The 20891-nt window shown below is 58.5% G+C and overlaps 1 long non-coding RNA gene across 2 annotated transcripts; it reads left to right on the forward strand.

The window, feature by feature from the left end:
* Positions 1 to 613: 613 nt before the first annotated feature.
* LOC109950896 lies at positions 614 to 11871 on the forward strand. 2 transcript variants are annotated; one of them, XR_005603710.1, is made up of 4 exons: positions 614 to 700; positions 3711 to 3823; positions 4808 to 6478; positions 11720 to 11871. It is a non-coding gene; the product is annotated as an uncharacterized LOC109950896 (long non-coding RNA). The 2 variants fall into 2 exon arrangements; XR_005603711.1 differs by having other exon boundaries at positions 6385 to 6478.
* Positions 11872 to 20891: the final 9020 nt, after the last annotated feature.

Genomic DNA, 20891 nt, shown 5'->3' on the forward strand with positions numbered 1-20891 from the left:
GCGCCCGGCCATGGCAGGGCCGCAGCGGACGGGACGGGGCGGAGAGGCCCCGGCGGGGGCTCCGAGCGGCGGCGGCGGCGCCGGGAACGGGAACAGGAACGGGAACGGCTCCGCGCGCGCCGCCTCAGGCCCCGCCCCCGGCACAGCCCCGCCCCCGGCACAGCCCCGCCCCCGGACAGCGCCCCGCCCCGGGAGCAGCCCCGCCCCTGGACACAGCCCCGCCCCCAGGAACAGCCCCGCCCCCGGCACAGCCCCGGGAACAGCCCGCCCCGGGAACAGCCCCGCCCCCGGACGCAGCCCCGCCCCGGGACAGAGCCCCGCCCCCGGACACAGCCCCGCCCCGGGCACGGCCCCGCCCCGGGCACGGCCCCGCCCCCGGCACGGCCCCGCCCCCGGTACGGCCCCGCCCCCGGTACAGCCCCGCCCCGGTACAGCCCCGCCCCGGTACAGCCCCGCCCCCGGTACAGCCCCGCCCCCGGTACAGCCCCGCCCCCGGTACAGCCCCGCCCCGGACACGGCCCCGCCCCCGAAGGGCCCAGCCCGTTCCACAGGCCCCGCCCCCCGAAGGGCCCGCCCCCCGCCGCGCGCACACCCGGGAGCTCCGCCCAGCCCGGCAGAGGCTCCGCCCCCAGCGCGCGCGCGTGACGTAGGCGTGGGTGACGTCAACGTGTGTGACGTAGGTGACGTGGGTAACGTGCAGGTGCGTGTGCAAGGGCGTGCGCGTGAACGCGGGTGTGTGGACACCTGTGCGGGTGTGCGTGTGCACGGGGTGCGTGTGCACGGGGTGCGTGTGTGTGTGCGGGGTGTGTGCACGGTGTGTGTGTGTGGGGGGGGGGTGTGTGTGTGTGCATGGCTGTGTGCACGGTGTGTGTGTTTGCACGGTGTGTGCACCGTGTGTGTGTGTGTGTGTGTGCACGGTGTGTGTGTGTGTGGGGGGTGTGTGCGGGTGTGTGCGGGTGTGTGCACGGTGTGTGTTCATAGGGCTCTGTGGGTGTGTGTGTGCAGGTGTGCCCCTGTGCGGAGCCGTGTGCGTGTGCACTGACACGTGCGAGTGCCTCGGGTGTGCGGGGGTGTTTGCACACCTGCTGGGGTGAGGGCTCGTGTGTTCACACCTCAAGTGTTTGCACACACGCGCGTGCGGGTGTGGGGCACGGGGCATGGGCACCCTCGGGTGTGGGTCACAGACACGGGTGGGTGCGGCTGCGGGCTCGCGGCGGCTGCGGGAGTCTCGGGAGTCCCGGTAGTCCTGGGAATCCCGGGACTCCCAGAGGTCTCAGTGGTCCTGGGGGTGGCGAGGATCCGGGGGACCCTGGAGTCTCGGTGATCGCGGGGCTCTCAGGGGTCCCGAGGCTCTCGGGGGTCCCGTTGGTCCCATTGGCCCCGGCTGTCCCGTTAGCCCTGTTAGCCCTGTTAACCCCGTTAGCCCCGGCTGTCCCGTTAGCCCTGTTAGCCCTGTTAACCCCGTTAGCCCCGGCTGTCCCGTTAGCCCCGGCTGTCCCGTTAGCCCCGTTAGCCCCGGCTGTCCCGTTAGCCCCGGCTGTCCCGTTAGCCCCGTTAGCCCCGGCTGTCCCGTTACCCCCGGCTGTCCCGTTAGCCCCCGGCTGTCCCGCGGCGCGGCCGCCAGGGGGAGCTGCAGGACCGCGGACCGCGCTCCGCGCTCGGGACGGCGCGAAAGCCCCGAAATCCCCCAAATTCCCCTTAAATTCCTCAGTCCTGGCGGGGAACGCTCCGGGCCCGCATGGAATGAGGGTTTAGGGGTGTGTTTGCAAACCCTCCGGCTCTGCAGCCGCACCTGGGCGCTCCCACAGCGGGCTGGAACCATCACTGAAACCCTTCGGAAGCGCTGACACCTCAATAAAGGCAGCAAAAACCCGTCCCGAGGCGATTTGAGCCGATGGTAACCCTCAGTGAAATCCCGGGAAAGGCTGGAATTTCTGGACACTCAGAGATGCTCAGGGCCCACTCCGTATCCGGGAATTCCTCAGCTGCTGAGTCCATCCCCGGGCTGGCATCACACCCTCACTGCAGGTGTAGCTGCTGTCTCTCATCCCAGCAGATTTTCCCATGGTTCTGGGGAGGTTTCCAGGATTTTGGGGCAGTCTGTGTCCTGTATAGTCCCTGTCTGTCCAGTGAAGGCATCGGGATGGGCAGGAAAAGGGACGATGATGTTCCCCTCCGGTGGCTTCACCGCAGCACCCCAGGCAAAGCTCAGCTGCGGGTGGCAGCTGAGCCTCCTCACACCGTGGGTGTCACCGAGGACCTTCCCCTGAGCAGAATTCCTGCGGATTCAAGCTTGGAAAAGGCTCCTTTCTCCTTACGGGGCTCACGTCCTCAGTGGGGTTTGCCCCAGTCTCATTCCTGGTGGCTCCGTGGGGACAAGGGTTTGTTCCCTGGGGGACACACAGGGCTCTGCTCTTCGCTCACTGAGATGATTTTCCTGCTTCCTTCAGAGAGGGCTGTGCTGGGCGCTGCTTCCCTTCCCCACAGGAAAACCATTCTCCAGGATCCAGAGCTCCTTTTCCCACTCCTAGGTAGGAAAAAGCCCTGAACCAGGGAAGCCTCTCCTTGTCGAATTTTTGCTTTTCCTGAAATGGAAGCAGCGCTTCCAAAGCAAAATAAACTGGACAAGGCTGGAGCTGAGCCCGATTTCTCTCCAGGCAGGTCCCAGCCATCCTGGGATGCAGAAGGGATGGGATTCCAGGGAAACCAGGCAGGGATTGTGATTAGGATTAGGGTTTTGTTGCCTTTCCAGCTCTATTGTCATTGCTGTTGTCTTCCCTGAGCCCATGGAGAGTCCCAGGGCTTGGGGACACCCCGGGGCCTCCTCCCATCCCTTTCTGCTGAGCGACCTTCAGGACGTTGCTTCTTTCCCCCTCTCCTGAGTTTTCCCCCTCCCTGCTGGACTGGGAGATGCTCCATCCCAAAGTGCTGCTGCAACAGGAGATTCCCGTGCCTGGGGCAAAAATTCCCCAAGAGCCACAGCTCCATTTTCCCATCAGGAAAACCCCTCTGGGAGTTGCCCTGGTCCTCAGCAGGATTTGCAGCTGCTGTGTGGCCCGCGGCACCTCCGTGCCCCACTGCCCTTCCAGGGGGCATCAGGCACTTTGGGAAAAGCCTCCTTCCCGTTTTCCCTTCCTGCAGCTCCCGGCTCCATCCTCTCCCCTTCCTCAGGTGCTGGTGCCACTCTCCTCCTCCCGGGGAGTTTCCCAGGATGTGGAGACGCCAGCAATGAACGGCTTTGCTGGAATTCCTCTGGAGATGGGGAACGTTTCCAGTGTCCCAGCAGGTGCCAGCTCAGGGCAAACCCCGAGGCTGCTGATTAAAGGATCCTTTCTGTGGCGCTTACTCTGCTGCCTGCTCTGTGATTGAAATCAATTAACCAGACCCTGTTAATCAGCGCAGGTGAGGCTCAGTGCTTCCCTGTCGGTGCTTGTTCCTGGCTGTCTGCAGGGACCAGGCACTCTTCCCCTCCGGATGGGAAACCGGGAGCATCCTGGGCATCATTTTCATTTAAATCTCCCTTTTTGAGGTCATTCCAAATCCGTGCCCGTGCCCACTTGGGGATAGTCCACAAAAACCCTCCTAGGGCTGGAAAACTCTCCCAGGTGGTGGAGGAGGAAAGCAGCAGGATCAGGATTGTTTGATCCTGCCGAGGAAAGGCCCGGAGCCCGGGCAGCTGCAGAGATTCCAAACCAAGCTGTGCTCCACAGGGAGGATTGAGGGAGCCACACGGAGCCACCAGCACAGCCTGGGCCTTGCAGATTCCGTGTCAGGCTTTATTTCTTGGAGCAGCAGGATGGATGGACGCCTTGGATGTCTCTCTGTGAGTTAAACCCCTTCCCAGGATCCCGTGGCTCCCAGGAAAGCACTAGAAGTAGGTTTTGGGGGATAATGGGCTGGGGATGGCTCTGGATCCTGAGCAGTGGAGAAGTTTGGGTGGGAGGGACATTCCACACTGAGATCTTGGCCACCCATCACCCCGGTGCTTCCAGGACAGCTCCGTGAATCCACAGACAAAGCCCTGGATTTCCCTTCGGGAGGGGTGACACCTCCAGGGACGATGTCCCCTCCCAGTGGGACAAGTGGCTTTGTGGTGCCCATTGACATTTCAGGGCTCCACAGCTTGAGCTGAAACCTGCAGAGGGACTGGGGATGGGGGATGGAGGGACAGGACACAGGGAATGGATCCCAGTGCCAGAGGGCAGGGCTGGATGGGATATTGGGCAGGAATTGTTCCCTGGGAGGGTGGGCAGGCCCTGGCACAGGGTGCCCAGAGCAGCTGGGGCTGCCCCTGGATCCCTGGCAGTGTCCCAGGCCAGGCTGGACATTGGGGCTGGGAGCAGCCTGGGACAGTGGGAGGTGTCCCTGCCAGGGCAGGGGTGGCACTGGGTGGGATTTAAGCTCTCCCAGCCCAACCCATTCCATGCTCCCGGTGGGGTGGAGCAGATTCCAAGCTCAGAGCACATCACTGCCGTCCCCTGAGCAGGTGCGCTCCTCATCTGGGAGAACGAGGGAATTCCCTGCTTTTCATCCATCCCCAGCCTGGCTGCTGCACAATCTCCATCCAGCCACGAGCCTTTGCCCATCCCAGTCTATCCCAGCCTATCCCAGCCTATCCCAGCTGCAGCTGGTCCAAGCTGGGATGTGGCTCTCGCATCAGGCACGTGATAAAACTTTGCGTTATCACCCTGAGAGCTCCGGTTTGAAATGATTCCCCTGGGCAGGGAAGGTTTTCCTGTCAGGAAGAGCCAAAGGGACGTTGGGAATTCCTCTCCTGAACCCCTTTGAGTTCGTCCTCTCCCCACAGGGCTGTCCTTGGCACCGGGAGCCTCCCAAGCTCCATCCGCGTGTGCTGGGCTCGGGATGGGCTGTGTTCCCTGGGGACAGCCCCTCCCTGTCCCCTCCATCCCCTGGGTCAGGGGACAAAGGCCGGGTGACGTTTGGTGCCCTGGAGCAGAACTGGGATGGATTTTCCAGCCGAGCCAGGAAGTTTTGAAAGGAAAAGCAGCAGCAGCAGAACCTGAAATCTCCTGCCCCAAATCCTGGATCCCCCGTGCCGGGAAGCTGCACCCACCCTGCCAGGGAAGCTGCGTCTCCTGGCACATCCCTGGCATCAATTCCAGCCCCGCTGCTTCCTCCCACGCCCCGACTGTCACCGGGAGTCACCCCAAGCCACGCGGGACCCCTCGTGCCCAGCGCTCCCGGGGTTTGGAGCATTAAACCCAACTTTTGTGGGGTTTTATCCCTTCGGGGGGTTCAGGATCACGCTGAGGGGGTTGATCCCAATGGAAAAACTTCCTCCCTCTTCCCAAAACCACCGAGGAGACGCATCCCGGGCTCAGCCCCTCCGTCAGTTCGGGCACCGGAGGGCACTGAGCACCGCGGGCATCGGGAGCCGCCGAGTCCCTCCTGCCCCTTCCTCCGGCCTGGGAGCGGAGCGGGCACATCCCGAGACTGCTCCTGCCCCACCCCATGGAATCCGTGCCCATCCCGGGCCCTTCCCTGGAATTACGGCCCCTTCAGTGCGGGGAGCACGGGCAGAGCTGCGATTTCTGGGGCTGGGGCCGGAAAAAACAACGAAACCCCTCAGGATTTGTGGGGTTTGAGGTCAGACAGCTGCAGAGCAAAATCCCCTTCACCTGCCAGGGCTGGAGCCGGTGGGAATCAGGGGTGGGATCCAGTGGGAATCAGGAGCTGGAGCCGATGGGAATCAGGGGTTGGATCCAGTGGGAATCAGGGGCTGGAGCCGATGGGAATCAGGGGTTGGATCCAGTGGGAATCAGGGCTTGGATCCATTGGGAATCAGGGATTGGATCCAGTGGGAATCAGCAGCTGGAGCAGGTGGGAATCAGGGGTTGGATCCAGTGGGAATCAGGCCTGGGCTGCGCTCCACGAACCTGGCAGCTGTTAATTGATGTTAATCCCATCAATGCAAATCATATTAAGCTCCCTGGACCCTTCCCAGTGGCAGCGCCGATAATTCCCTATAAATCAAATTTAGCGGCCCATAAACATTGGAACATCCCACAGCCGTTTTCACCCTCCTAAAAACCCATCAATTGCTGCCTGCCTGGATTAGAGGAAATAAATTCGGGAATTTATCTCCCTGCCACGATCATGGATGAAACCACATGAAAGAGACACTTGGAAGCTGCTTTTGTGTTGATTGTTACGGAGGTGCTGCTCCCTGGCTCCTTCAATCCACTCGGAATTGGGGATAATTGAGGGATTTGAAGTCCTTCAATGCCTAAATGATGGAATTGTTGCTTCTCCGAGCCCTCAAACATCTGTGGGAGCAATTTTGGTGCAGGTGAGGAGAAAAAACCACCTTGGAAGGATCAGTGTTTGGAAAGGAGAATAAATCCCTTTATTTTCTCTTTTTAGGGATGAGGGGAAAGGAGAAAGGATCTGATGGGGGAAGAAAGAGTTTGTTCTGTTCAGCTCCTCGAACAGAAGACTGGGAAGTGTTTTTATTCCGGTGGGTGCATCCCTGGGAGAGCTGAACATCCAGAGGGATAAGGAGCAAGGAGGGAGGGAACGGGGGGGAGGAATGAGGTGATTCCAGCAGGGGGAGGTTCAGCACATCTGAAGGAAGAGTTGGGATTTCCTGCGGAGCCCGGATGCTTTGGGAGCCGCTTCGTTCCCACAGGATTTACGGGAGTGGTGCCGGGAAGGTCTCGAGGTTGAACATCCCTAGGATGAGGAGAAAGGTGGGGACCAGGAGACTTCAAATCCATGGGATGTGCCTGCCTGGTGTGATTGTCCTCGCAGCAGGGACAAGGCTGATCCTCCTGGACCTCAATCCATCCTTCCCCAGACACGCTGGTGGGATGTGCTCTGCAGGACATGAGCGTGGGGACGTCACCTCCTTAAGGGACGGCCACTGGTGGCTTTCCCGGCCATGAGGTCACGCAGGAGCTGCCGGTGGCCCCGTGTCCCTCCGCCTCCCATCTCCTCTGCTTCCTCTCCTCCCGGTTTTCCCTCCTCCTCCCACCTGGCCAAGGTTGGAGCATCTCCCCCGTTCTTCTGCCCCTCTCTGCTCCCTCCACCTCTCCCCAGGGGCTGCTCCGCTGCTCCCGTTCCCGTGTTTCCATGGCATTGTCTCCCCAGCTCCAGGCTCCAGCGCTGTCACCCCTGGAATGTCCCTGCACGGGAGCGCTGCTGTCCCCTCCCCCTCGGCATGGACGCCCCGAGTGAAGCGGCCGCCAAAAACCCCTGGAAGCCTCAAATCTTGGTGTGGTCGCCCAGGCTGGGGACCAAGGCCCAGGGCAGGGGTGGCCAGGGCTGGTGGCTCGTGCCTGGCTCAGCCGCGGTTGGGTTTCGCAGGGATGTCACCCTGGATGGTGGCACCTCATCCCTCGTCGCTGTGCTCGGGGCAGGGAGGGACTGAGAGGGTTCAGAACTTGGATTTATCCTTTGTTTCTGTTCCCAGAGCGCTGAAGTGGCTCCAGGGGGATTTTTGCTCAGGGAAATATCCAGGGATCCTTCCCTCGGCACAGCCGGGGGTGGGACAATATCCAAGGGCAGGACACGGCGGCCCCAGGGGAGCGTCGGGATGGGCTCAGCTGGACCGTGTGGGACCCCTCCCGCTGGTTTGCAGGGAATTTGGGATTTTCCTGGGACGTCTCAGTGCTGTGTCTGGAAATTATGGCGAGAAAAGGGAGGGATCCTGCACTGCCACGGAGCACGTGGAGGGGATGGATGGGGAGCTCGGGATCCAGCAGGAATCGGGATCCAGCAGGAATCAGCATCCAGCAGGAATCAGGATCCAGGATTTGTAACCAGGGAAAAGCACTCCACGGGAATGGAGCTGCAGGAATCCCCAGCGGGGCTGAGCCACAGCTCCGGGAAGGGTCTCTGAAGGATCTGAGCCCCCTCCACCAGCCTGGATCTCCCTGGATCCCTGGAAGTTCCCTGTCCATGGATCTGGGTGTTCCTTAGGGACCCTTCCAAGCAAACCACTCCACACTCTGCGATTCCATGCGCTGTCAGCCTGCAAAAGCTGGCTTTTCCCGCAGCCGAATCCCGCTTTTCCCGGGATCAGATAAACCCTCCCGCCAGCGCAGATGGAGCTGGGAAGCTGCTGGATGCTGATCCCTGCGCCAGCACTGCCCGCAGCGCTCGGGGCTCTGGCACGGGCTGATCGCCGGCTCCTCTATCCCGGTGTTTAATCCCAGTTTTAAATTGGAAAAACCAGGGCTGGCCCCACGGCGGGGTGTCCCCGCTGTCACCTCCCGCCGCGGGAGGCCTGGCTTTGGTGTCCTTCAGCTCTGATTGATTGATTGCTGTTAATGAGCGCTAATTGCCCCGCTAATGACTCCTCCGCATGTCCCGGCTGCTCTGGCTCATCCCGACTGCCAGGCAAGGAATGCTCGGAGCCGAAAGGTCGGGAATGGGAGCAACATCGGGACGGCTTCATCTCCTGGGCTGCTGTTTGCCAGGGGCTGTTCCTGCATCCCACCGGCTCCCGCTCCATCCTGCGGCACCTCCTGGCTGGATACGCGGTGGGCTCTTCCCGTGGGCTTGGAATTCCGGCGAGTCCTGGCACAGGGAAGCTCCCTGGAGCAGCACATGGAGGGATGGTCCCATTTTCTGCTGTGTGATCATTGCAAAATGGAAGAGAAAACGAGAGGGAATTGGATCTCCATGGATTTCATATTTTTCAGGAAGGGGCTCAACAAGTTCTGGAGCCATGGAATGGTTTGGGTTGGAAGGGAACTTAAAGCCCATCCAGAGCCACCCCCAGGGACACCTCCCACTGTCCCAGGGTGCTCCAAGCCCCGTCCAGCCTGGCCCTGGGCCCTGCCAGGGATGGGGCAGGTAAATATTCCTCAGAAGATGCCAGGGAGCCTTTAACTGGACCCTTCCATGTTTTCTGTGTCTTGGGGCTGCTCTGGCTCCTCACCAGGAGCCCACCTGGACCCATCGGAGCTGCTCTTCCCAGGCCAGTTCGGAGCCAAAGCCCTTTCCTGGCTGTTCCTGGGCTTTGGTGACTTGGATTTGTCACCTCCCGGAGTGAATCCCCTCTCAGCGCTGGGCAGGGGATGGGATAAGCAAGGAAGGACTTGGCCATGGCAGCTTAAAAAATCACCTGGGATTTTGGGATCCCGTGGGATGTGGGAGGCAAGGACAGCAGGGCCTGGAGCCCATCCACAGCTGGTGGAGATCCTGCTGGGCTGGTGGACATCCTCCAGCTTTGTGGAGTTCTTGGCTGGATAAAGAGAGCCCCAAATTCCTGCCTTGTCCAAGACTTTGGTGGTGACTGGAGCAAGTCTGGAGTGAGCTGGAGGTTTCCTCTCCCTCCGGAGGACACCGGGAGCAGCTGGAATTCCTGTGGGATATTTGAAGGGGCTGAGCAGAGCAGTGCAGGAGGAACCAGGCTGCGATTTCCACTCCTCACAGAATATCTCGGTTTTCTTTTTCCCTCTTCCCTGTAAATCCGGATTTTGCCATTATCCCCGTAAAAGGGAGATCCCTCCTCAGACCCTGCCAAGGGACAGACGACGGCAACGACTTCCAGAGGTCTGTCCTGCTGCTGGGAATTCCTCTGGTGGATTTTATTTGCCCGTTCCCATCCCTCCCGCTTCCTTCAGCAGAGCATTCCTCACACGGATCGGGAGAAAGGCAGGGATGGGGCTGGATCAGGGAGTCCCATTCCGGGTGGTCCTGAGCCTTCCTTCATCCCGGACACGTCCCCAGCTCCCTCCAGCCTGAAAACCTCTGGGACAAAAACCTCTCCTGAAGACAAACAGCGCTCGGGGAGATTTATCATCGCTGCTGCTGTAATTGCCTGTGAGGATTAAAGGAATGGCCTTTCCCAGGGAACGCTGGGGCTGTTCTTTAAGTAATTAATTAATTAATGTGCAGCTTGTCACGCAAAATCAAGGTCACGGAGATGCAGATGATGTCCCAGGACTGCTGCTCCTCACAGCCTGGCACAGCCCTGGAGGGAGAGACTGGAGGAGAGTGGGGAGGGTTTGTTTGGGAATCTCGCTCCTCGTGGGCCCTACTGGGCCAAAAATGGATTTTTAATACAAATTACACCCTTCAAATTGAGACACAGAGGGTTGAGATGGGATTTGGGGAAGGAATTCCTGGCTGGGAGGGTGGCACAGGGTGCCCAGAGCAGCTGGGGCTGCCCCTGGATCCCTGGAATTGTTCAGGGTTGGGCAGAGTTTGGAGCAGCCTGGGGCAGTGGGAGGTGTCCCTGCCCAGGGCAGAGGTGGCACGGGGTGGGCTTTGAGGTCCTTTCCAAACCATTCCAGAATTCTGGGATGATTCAGGACTCCCTTCAACCTGGGAATGCTCAGAGGAATTCCATGGATTGGTTTGTGCCAGAACACACCAGGACAAGGTTTCTACTCCCAAAATGTGCCTGAGATCTGCTGGCTCTGGAATTCCTGTCCTGGGACTCTGCAGGAGGAGCTGCGAGACCTGGGCTCATCCAGCCGGGAAGGGGCAGCCGGGTGGGATCTGAATTTTGCGTGTCCTAAAAGCCACAAGGCCCCGTGCCCGAGTCCCTGCTGGGCTGGTTCCTCCTGGAGAAACCGCCTGGAGAAAACCGGGATGGCACACGGGCATGAAGTAATCCCTAAATTCAGCTGTTCCCTGCACACACGGGAGGAGGAGGGCTCTGTCAGCACGGGAGGGACAGGGAATTTCCCCATTCTCCTGGTGGGATGTCCCTGCTCCTCCTCCCCTCCAATCCTGGTGTATCCCAGAGCTTTTCGCAGCCTGTTGCCTTCTGCTCCAGCCCTCGGGATGCCCCGGGACGCTGCTGTCCTGGGCGGGATCATTTCCCTTGGAGCACAGACTCCATTAGCAGCAGGAATTGCTGCCGGAGCTCTGGAGACAAACGCTCCCGTTCTTCCCGAGAGGGATCCGTTGGGTTGGGATTGCGCTGCCCATAAATTCTGGAGACAGGCTCAATTCCAGCGGCTTTCCCAGCTCGTAATTGGAACTCCATTAGAAACAGTAAACGTGGGCTTCGGGATAGAAATGCTGCTTAAATTCATCGGAGTGGGGAGGGATGGGAGGGGGAGAGCGGGGACAGGGAACAGGGAAAGGGGAATAGGGACAGGGAATGGGAATTGGGGAACAGGGAAAGGGAATAGGGGACAGGGAAAGGGGAATAGGGAACAGGGAAAGGGGAATAGGGGACAGGGAAAGGGAATGGGGGAACAGGGAAAGGGAATGGGGGAACAGGAAAAGGGGGATAGGGGACAGGGAAAGGGAATGGGGGAACAGGGAAAGGAGAATAGGGAATGGGAATAGGGGAATGGGAATAGGGGAACAGGGAAAGGGAATGGGGGAACAGGGAAAGGGGAATAGGGAAAGGGGAATAGGGGACAGGGAACAGGGGAATAGGGGACCGGGAACAGGAACAGGGAATAGAGGACAGGGAATGGGGAACGGGGACAGGGGACAGAGAACAGGGGAATAGGGGGACAGGGAATAGGGACAGGGAATAGGGACAGGGAATAGGGGAGCAGGGAACAGGGGACAAGGAACAGGGACAGGGAACAGGGGAGCAGGGAATAGGGACAGGCAAAGGGAATAGGGGACAGGGAATAGGGGACAGGGACAGGGAAGAGGGGACAGGGGAGAGGGATCAGATCTTCCAGCGGCAGCTCCAGGGGGTGGGGAAGCGGCTGTGGAACAGCTGTGGGGGAGTTTTGGGGCAGATCCTCAAAAAGTGTGAATTTTGCTCCATTTACAGACAGCTCATGGAATCCCAGGATCTCTGAGCTTGGAAAACCCTCCAAGGTCACCGAGCCCACCCTGTGCCCGATGCCCGCCCTGTTCCCAGCCCAGAGCACTCAGAGCCACCTCCAGCCCTTCCCTGGACACCTCCAGGGACTCCAAACCTCCCTGGGCAGCCCCTGCCAAGGCCTGAGCACCCTTTCCATGGGGAAATTCCTGCTGATGTCCACCCTGAGCCTGCCCTGGCCCAGCCTGAGCCGTTCCCTCTCCTCCTGTCCCTGCTCCCATCCTGGGCTGGAATGCCTGGAGCCTCTGACCAGCACCAGGCTGGAGCTGGAGGGTTTCTCCAGGAAATGTGGGCTTTGGTCTGGAAAAAAGAAATAAAATAACTTCCAAAAAACCAGGACCTTCTCCTGGATTTGTTATTGGATTTTAATGTTAATGTTAATTTTTAATTTTAATTTTAATTTTTATTTTTAATTTTAATTTTTATTTTTATTTTAATTTTAGTTTTTATTTTTATTCAAAATATTATTTTTATTTTTTGTTTTTATTTTTATTTTTATTTTATTGTAATTTTTATTTTTAGTCCTATTTTTATCTGTCTCAGTCCACGTTTTCCTCCTGCTGAAATGCCAAATTCCCATCAAAACCTTAATTTTTAGCGCTCCCTTGCCTTGATTTGTATTTCCAGCCATCCCCGGAGCTGCTCCCGTGCGGAGGTGACGGGGCAGCTGCCTGGTGTCGCGTCCGTGGTTTGCAGGGACAGGAGCCTCGGAGCCACCCGCGGCGCGGAATTCCCGGGAAATCGATCTCCGGAGGAGCCGGGAAGCTGCTGCTGCTGCTGCTGCAGGAGGGGCTCCGGGAGAATCCGTGGTGGGGAGGGACCTGGAAATTCTGGATGTGCAGGAGAAAACCTGGAAACGCAGGATGTGGGATAAGATCCAGTGCGGGATGCGGGATGGGAAACAGGCACAGACCCAGAGGAAATTGGGATCTCTCCCCAGAGCGCTCGGGGCTGTTTGGGATCCCCGGATCTTCCAGAATCCCGTGGAGGTGTTACTGACCCCCCCGGGAAACGCCGGGATCGAAGGGGCGGGATCCAGCAGGGAGAGGAGCGGGAACGCTCCTGACCCTCGCGGGACCGGGGATCCCGGAGCGGGACACGGCCGAGGTGAGAGGGCGGCTCGGGATGTCCCCAGGAGAGCCCCCGGGGACAGGCGGGGCCGCGGCGGCGGCAGAGAACGATCTCCCTCTGCTCCTCTTCCCGTGGACCGCGGGGACAGAGGGGACGGGGGGACAGAGGGACAGAGGGACAGGGGGACAGAGGGACACGGGGACAGAGGGACAGGGGGACAGAGGGACACGGGGACAGAGGGACACGGGGACATCGCCCTGAGGTGCCTCTGGCCTGGGGATCCCCGGGAATGGTCCCAACCCACCCCAAGGACCGCTGGGACAACGCTCCTGCTGGGAATGCTGGGCTGTCTGTGCACTGGCTGACCCTCGTGGGGCACTCCCGCCTCAGGATATCCCATTTTCCCATGATTTTCCATCCCTTCTTGGCTTGGGGACTGAGCCAGAGCCTCCCTGCCGGCATTCCCAGGGGGCTGGAGGGAGAGGCAGGGATTGGAGGCTGGATGAATTCCCTGTGAGCACCGGCACTGCTCGCTGATCCACTCCTGGATTATGGATGAGACTTCCTGGGAATCTTCCTTCAGATCCCAGTGAATTTGCCGGGCAAGTATTGACAGCTCTGAACAGCAGGAGCAGAGCGGAGCTCGGGTTTATTGGGAATAAATCGGGCTGGACAAACCTAATTGCATTTTGGATGGAATTGCTGAATTAGGGGCTGGAGATGTTCACAGATCCAGATTTTAGCCGAGGGCTCGTCTGGGCCGTGTGCAAATCCTTGGGGAATGTCACTGCAGGGATTCAGGGATGGGAAGAGTGGGGTCACGGCGCGGCTGGAAGGGGAGGGAACGTTGTTTGTCCTGTTCTGGGATGTCCCAAAGGCCGGGCTGGAGCACCTCGGGACAGGGGAAGCTGTCCCTGCCCATGGCACCAGAGGGGCTTTAAGGTCCCTTCCATCCGTGCTGGGACTGCGGGATTTGTGCCCCACGTGGGGATGTGCAGATAAACCCTGGGATGAGGGAACGATCAGGAACGAACACGTTCAGCACGGGGGGCTGGGGGGCACAACACCCCAAGGGGGACAGCTGGGGATGATCCATGGGGACCCTTCTCCGAGGGCAGATCCATCCCAAAACACCTGGAAATCTTTGTGGAGCCCTCGGGATGTCTGGCTGGTGTCAGAGTGACCATGGCAAACTCCGACACGGATCCGTGCTTCCCACAAAAGCTGAGGGATGAGCTGCACCGAGCGTGGCCGAGAACGGGATCAGGGAACGTCCTGAGCTGAGAGGGATCCACAGGGATCAACCTTTCCCAGTCCTGGCTCTGCCTTGAGCTGAGAGGGATCCACAGGGATCAACCATTCCTGATCCTGGCCCTGCCCTGAGCTGAGAGGGAACCACAGGGATCAACCATTCCTGATCCTGGCTCTGCCTTGAGCTGAGAGGGATCCACAGGGATCAGCCATTCCCAGTCCTGGCCCTGTCCTGAGCTGGGAGGGATCCACAGGGATCAACCTTTCCCAATCCTGGCCCTGCCCAGACACCCCAACAATCCCACCCTGGCCTGGGAGCGCTGTCCAAGCCTCGGGGCCGTGTCCATTCCCTGGGAATGATGATCCCTAAGGTCTGAGTTAGGCTGTGGATTCCCTGGTGAGACTTTGCTTGGCTTTTCCAGGTGGAAGATGATTTTTGGGAGCCGGGAATGAAGAAGGCAGGCCCTGCCAAGGCGATGTTTGAGCTCTTTGGAATTTTCTCCTTCGTGCCTCGGTTGGGATTCCCCAGTTTTAAATCTCTTGTCTCTTTAGAGGATTCCGTAATTCCCATTCCATAGGGGGAGAGCTCGGGAATGGTTTTGCTCATGGAAAATGAGGCAGATAAAGTTGGGATTCAGCCATGTGAGAAACAGCTGGAGGGATTTAGGTGGGATTTGGGAAGGAATTGTTCCCTGGGAGGGTGGGGACGGGCTGGGATGGAATTCCCAGAGCAGCTGGGGCTGCCCCTGGGTCCCTGGAAGTGTCCAAGGCCAGGCTGGACACTGGGGCTGGGAGCAGCCTGGGACAGTGGGAGGTGTCCCTGCCAGGGCAGGGGTGGGATTGGATGGGATTTGAGGTCCTTCCAACCCAACCCATTCCAGGATTTTAACCCAAACCATTCCAGGATTTCAACCTCTGCAATAACAAAACAAAGCACCCCCGTTGGTCCTTGGCTCTCCCTGTCCTGGTGATTCCCTTGGGAGCACCCACAGCCACCCCTCCCTCCCCAGGGAGGCACTGCAGGAATTCCTGGAGCCCAATCCTGCTCCAGCAGCTGCAGCATCCCAGGAAGTCTCCAGGATTTGTCCCTCTGGAGCAGCCACGGGAGCGAGGGGTGCCCAGTGACCCCCCAGCTCCTGCAGCCCCAGGTGAGCTCCAGCTGCTGTTTGGTCATTCCAGGTGGAGGCACCACAGGAACATTCCCTGTTTCCATCCCTGTTTCCATCCCTATTTCCACCCCTGTTTCCATCCCTATTTCCACACGGATTCCTCGGGAGCTGCCAATTTCACTCCTGATTTCGGTTTGCTCAGTGAGCAGTAATGGGGAAAATGGATTTTTCTTTAATGAGGCTTTTTGTTATTTATTTGTTAAATTCCCAATAAAACAAACAGCTGGGAGCTCTGCCAGGCTGGGATTGTTTTTCCACCGGATCTCCAGCTTTGCTTGGGCTGCTGGAGGTCATGGAAAAGTGGGAGAGGAGCAGGAGCTGCAGTTCCATGTCCTGGATGTGTTCATGGGATGGATAAAGGGAGGATTTACGGTGAAGGAACATTCTGGCCTCCAGGTGAGGATTTGGGAGCAGCTCCCAGATTCCCGAACTCTGACCCGGAGCACACAAACCAAATCCACCCTGGAATTTCCACTCCAACAGATCCTTCCCGGAGCAAAGGCGGATCCTCCAAGGCTCCAATGAAATTTTACAGCCTTTAATTAAAACCCCATCAAGCCTGGGATGGTCAATCCCGTTAATGACCCCAGAGGTGCCGTGTGGGGCTTGTTCCCATTGGTCTGTGAGGTGACAGGGGACAATTCCAGGTGGTCCCAAATCAGCCTCTCCAGGGCTATCCCAGCCTGAGGGAGAAACGGGAGCTTCCTACTCTTATTTGCATTCAGAAATCTGATTAAAAGGAGAATTTTACAAAAATACTGCTGGGTTTGGTGGCCACAGGAGCTGTGGGGCTGGCAGCAAACTCCCACTGGGACAGATCCCCCTGGAATGTGGTTTTTGAGTGGAAAACTGGAGGTTGTGTGTGAAAAAATGCTCTTTTTACTCCAGAGAAATCAACTTTGTGCATAAAGGCACAACCCCGAAGTTTGGAGGGAGGGAGGATCCTTTGATTCCTCAAAAAAGTTGGATGAGAGGAAAACAAAGGGAAGCAGTTCAAAAACTGGGATGGGGAAGGGCTGGAGAGGGAGACGGGAGCTGTCACCAAACATCCCCAAATGGGCCCTGATGCCGCTCCCTGAGGAACAGCTTTGGGAAGACAAGGAAGGGGGAAAAGCAGCTCCTTTCATCCCACTCCAAACCCGTCCTTTGGCCATGAACGAAGGGAAAATGTTTTATGTGTCCAGAGAGACACGAGGAATGTTCGTGTGGGAAAAATCCTTCATCCTCCAGCAGGAGGGAACAGGGAATCGCTGCTGAACTGGGCCTAGAAAGGGAACTGGGGCTAAAGTGGGCCTAGAAAGGGAACTGGGGTTAAACTGGGCCTGGAGAGGGAACTGGGGCTAAACTGGGCCTGGAGAGGGAATTGGGGCTAAACTGGGCCAGGAAAGGGGATTGGTTCTAAACTGGGCCTAGAAAGGGAACTGGTTCTAAACTGGGCCTGGAGAGGGAACTGGGGTTAAACTGGGCCTAGAGAGGGAATTGGGGCTAAACTGGGCCTAGAAGGGGAACTGGGGCTAAACTGGGCCTGGAAAGGGAACTGGGGCTAAACTGGGCCTAGAAAGGGAACAGGAGCTAAACTGGGCCTGGAAGGGGAACTGGGGCTAAACTGGGCCTAGAAAGGGAACTGGTTCCAAACTGGGCCTGGAGAGGGAACTGGGACTGAACTGGGCCTGGAGAGGGAACTGGAGCTAAACTGGGCCAGGAAAGGGAACTGGAGCTAAACTGGGCCTAGAAAGGGAACTGGAGCTAAACTGGGCCTGGAGAGGGAATTGGGGCTAAACTGGGCCTAGAGAGGGAACTGGTTCCAAGCTGGGCCTGGAGAGGGAACTGGGACTGAACTGGGCCTAGAGAGGGAACTGGTTCTAAACTGGGCCAGGAAAGGGAACTGGAGCTAAACTGGGCCTGGAAGGGGAACTGGGGCTAAACTGGGCCTGGAGAGGGAACTGGAGCTAAACTGGGCCTGGAGAGGGAACTGGGGCTAAACTGGGCCTAGAAAGGGAACTGGAGCTAAACTGGGCCTGGAGAGGGAACTGGGGCTAAACTGGGCCTGGAAAGGGAACTGGGGCTAAACTGGGCCTGGAGAGGGACAGAGATGAGGGCAAAGCTCCCATTTTAGGCCAAATCCTTTGGCAAAACGGATGGGAAGGACATTTCCAAGCTGGAGCACAGAGAAATGGGAATGTTTTGCTTGGAGTGAGTGATCCAGGGACGAGCAGCTGTTCTGGGAGCCTTTCGATGCAATCAGATCCTCAGGTCTGTGATGGGAACAATTGGCAGGGGCACAATTCCAGGCAAACCCTTGGAATCCAAGAGGAAAACAGGATAAAGGAGGCGTGGGAGATCCCTGGAAACGCTTCCCCACCACAACCTGCTGGGGAACCTGGACTTTCCCGAGGTTTGGGGGGAATTTACACACCCAGTCCCAGTCCCAGAGCCAGTCCCAGTCCCAGTTCCAGTCCCAGACCCAGTCCCAGTCCCAGTCCCAGTCCCAGTCCCAGTCCCAGTCCCAATCCCAGTCCCAATCCCAGTCCCAGTCCCAGTCCCAGTCCCAGACCCAGTCCTAGTTCCAGTCCCTCAAGACTTCGGTGGCTCTGCCAGGCCACGCTGCTCCGGCAAGGCTCGGAAACGAGTGCTGGGGATGTGTCCTGGGATGTGTCCTTGGGATGTGTCCATGGATGTGTCCTTGGATGTGTCCTTGGGTGTGTCCATGGATGTGTCCATGGATGTGTCCTTGGCATGTGGGGAGCCAAGGCGGGAGCCCCAAAATGGATTTTTAAGGATCTCTTTGTGCTGTCCCTCCTTGTGTTGTTGCTCCTTGAGGTGGGGTTGGACCAGGTGTCCTCTAAATGTCCCCTCCAACCCCACCTGTCCTGGGATTCCTTGGTTCTGGGATCTTTGAGGATGGGATTCTCCTGATGCCTTTTCCTGGTTTTAAAATCAAGACTCAAACGCGGTTCGAAGGGAAAAAGGGCTTTTACCTCGGTGTTTATTTTAAGGATCCTCAGGTGCGCAGGTCCAGGTGGGATGCGCCGGAACGCACCCGCCGCGCCCCCCGCCAGATCGGGATCACTTGGTGGGTGTTGCTAATTAGCACATCGGACAAAGATTCCCCAGTGAGAGGCTCAGGGAGCCCCCTCGCCGAGGAACCTTCCCCTGGTGGTTCCAGCTCCGTGTGCAGAGCGTTCTGGAGGGGACCCTGGGCTCTGCGGCCTCGGAGATGTTTGGGTGTCCCAGCTTGACAAACACGGCCAAGAACGCAGGGGAAAAGCACCGAGAATGCAGGAGTTGTAAAAAGGTAAAAAAGGGGAATAAAAGAAAAGGCAAAAAATCACCATGGCATCACTCTGTGTTCCTGACCTTTCGCTCCTGCCCTGAGCACCCTCCGGAAGCGGCACCCCAGGGATGGGGGCTGTGACCGGGCTGGGCTGGGGGCTCGGGGGGTGTTGGGGTGACCTTGGCTGGATGCCACCAAAGCCTCTCAGTCCCCTCTGCAGGACAGGGACAGGGAATAAAAGGAAGGATTCAGGAGTTGAGAGGAAGAGAGGGAGAGATCCCGCCCCGACCCCATCACAGACACAACAGACGGAACTTGGGGATATTAATTGAATTTATTCCCAACAAAACCAGGGCAGGAAAAAGAGAAGCAAAATAAATCTCAGCACCACCTTCCTGCCAGCCCTCCCTCCTTCCCGGGCTCTCCCTCCTTCCCGGGCTCTCCCTCCTTCCCGGGCGCTCCCTCCTCCCTCCGGCAGCGCGGGGGGCCGGGAATGGGCTCAGGCGGGTTCTCCCCTCGGGGTTCCCGCTGCTGCTGCTGCTGCTCAGGGACAGCGCTCGGAGCCCGCCCCTCCCTGCCCAGCTCCTCCTCCCCTTTCCCGCGCCCTCCTTCCCCCTCATCCCTCTCCCCGTGTCCCTCTCCCACCTCCCCCGTCCTGTTTCCACAAACTCCTAACTGGGACTGGGACTGAGTCTGGGTCTGGGATTGGGATTGGGATTGGGAACGGGACTGGGACTGGGACTGGGACTGGGAATGGGACTGGGTCTGGGACTGGGACTGGGTCTGGGTCTGGGACTGGGATTGGGATTGGGACTGGGACTGGGACTGGGACTGGGACTGGGATTGGGAATGGGACTGGGATTGGGAATGGGAGTGGGATGGGGTCTGGGACTGGGACAGGGACTGGGACTGGGATTGGGACTGGGACTGGGACTGGGACTGGGACTGGGACTGGGATTGGGATTGGGATTGGGATTGGGATTGGGATTGGGATTGGGATTGAGATTGGGATTGGGTTTGGGATTGGGATTGGGATTGGGCTTTTCCCGCTCAAACTGACACAAACCAAGGAAAATTTTCCTGCTAAGAATTCCTGTTAATTGCCTCTAATTGCTGGCTCAGGGGGAGGACCATGGAATGTCCTTCACAGTCGGTGATTCCCGGGAATGATGAAGTGCTGGTCCTTGGAGCATCCCGTGGGATGCAGGAGCCTCCTGAATGCCGGGAATGAAGGAGGAGCAGGGAGAGGTGCTGGGGTGACCTTGAGCGAGTGCAGGTGACTCCAGGAGCAGTTCCTGGTGTTTTCCTGGTCCCTGTGGGAACACAGCTGTGGGAGCTGCTCAGGATGTGGTGGCTGGGCCATAAATCCCGGGAATGTGCTCTGCCCTCTCCATGCCAAGCTGAGCCTTCCCATTCCCCAAAAACGCGGCTGCACTTCAGAAATTCCTCCTCAGAGCCGGTTCTGTCCTGTTTTCCTCCGGAAGCATTCCCAGGGATGTTCCTCACTGTCCCGGCCTCCAGCGCTCCGTGCCCTGTGGGGATCATCCCTTCGGATGGCAATTCCAGCCTTGTTCCATGGATTTGGGGTTGAGGATGGATTTCCTGAGCTCCGGCTGAGCCACAGCCCCCATCGGTCCCACTCTGGATTTTCCCACCTTGTCCATGGGATTTTGGGATTTTCATCTCCCACAGGGGTTCTTTTATAATTTTTTCCAGCAGGATTTTGGGGTTTTTGGGAGCTGATGGTTGGGAAAAGGCTCCTGTGCAGGGAGCATCCCCTCTGCCCCAATCCCTGTTCCCATCCCTGTTCCATCCCTGCTCCCATCCCTGTTCCCATCCCTGTTCCCATCCCTGCCCCAATCCCTGTTCCCATCCCTGTTCCATCCCTGCTCCCATCCCTGTTCCCATCCCTGCTCCATCCCTGCTCCCATCCCTGTTCCATCCCTGTTCCCATCCTTGTTCCCATCCCTGCTCCATCCCTGTTCCCATCCCTGCTCCATCCCTGCTCCCATCCCTGTTCCCATCCCTGCTCCCATCCCTTTTCCCATCCCTGTTCCCATCCCTGCTCCATCCCTGCTCCATCCCTGGGCACTGCCCAGATCCATCCAACACCGAACAGGGTGTTATGGACCTGCCGGTTCCTTTTCCACTCCTTTCTCCTTTCCTTGGAATGTGCTCCGAGCCATTGTGGGGTTAATTACAGCAAACAATGGAGCTTCCCTTTTCCCTGGAAAATCCCGCGGCACTGGAGCAGAGCTGGGGCTGTGCTGGGGTCTGAACTTTGGTTTTTCTCTGAATTCCCAAATCATCCTCCCAGCTTTTCCTCATCTTTGATCATTCTCCTTTTTTTCTGGAA

The sequence above is a fragment of the Corvus cornix genome, chromosome 27 (genome assembly GCF_000738735.6).
Source record: "Corvus cornix cornix isolate S_Up_H32 chromosome 27, ASM73873v5, whole genome shotgun sequence".
Lineage (NCBI taxonomy): Eukaryota > Metazoa > Chordata > Aves > Passeriformes > Corvidae > Corvus > Corvus cornix.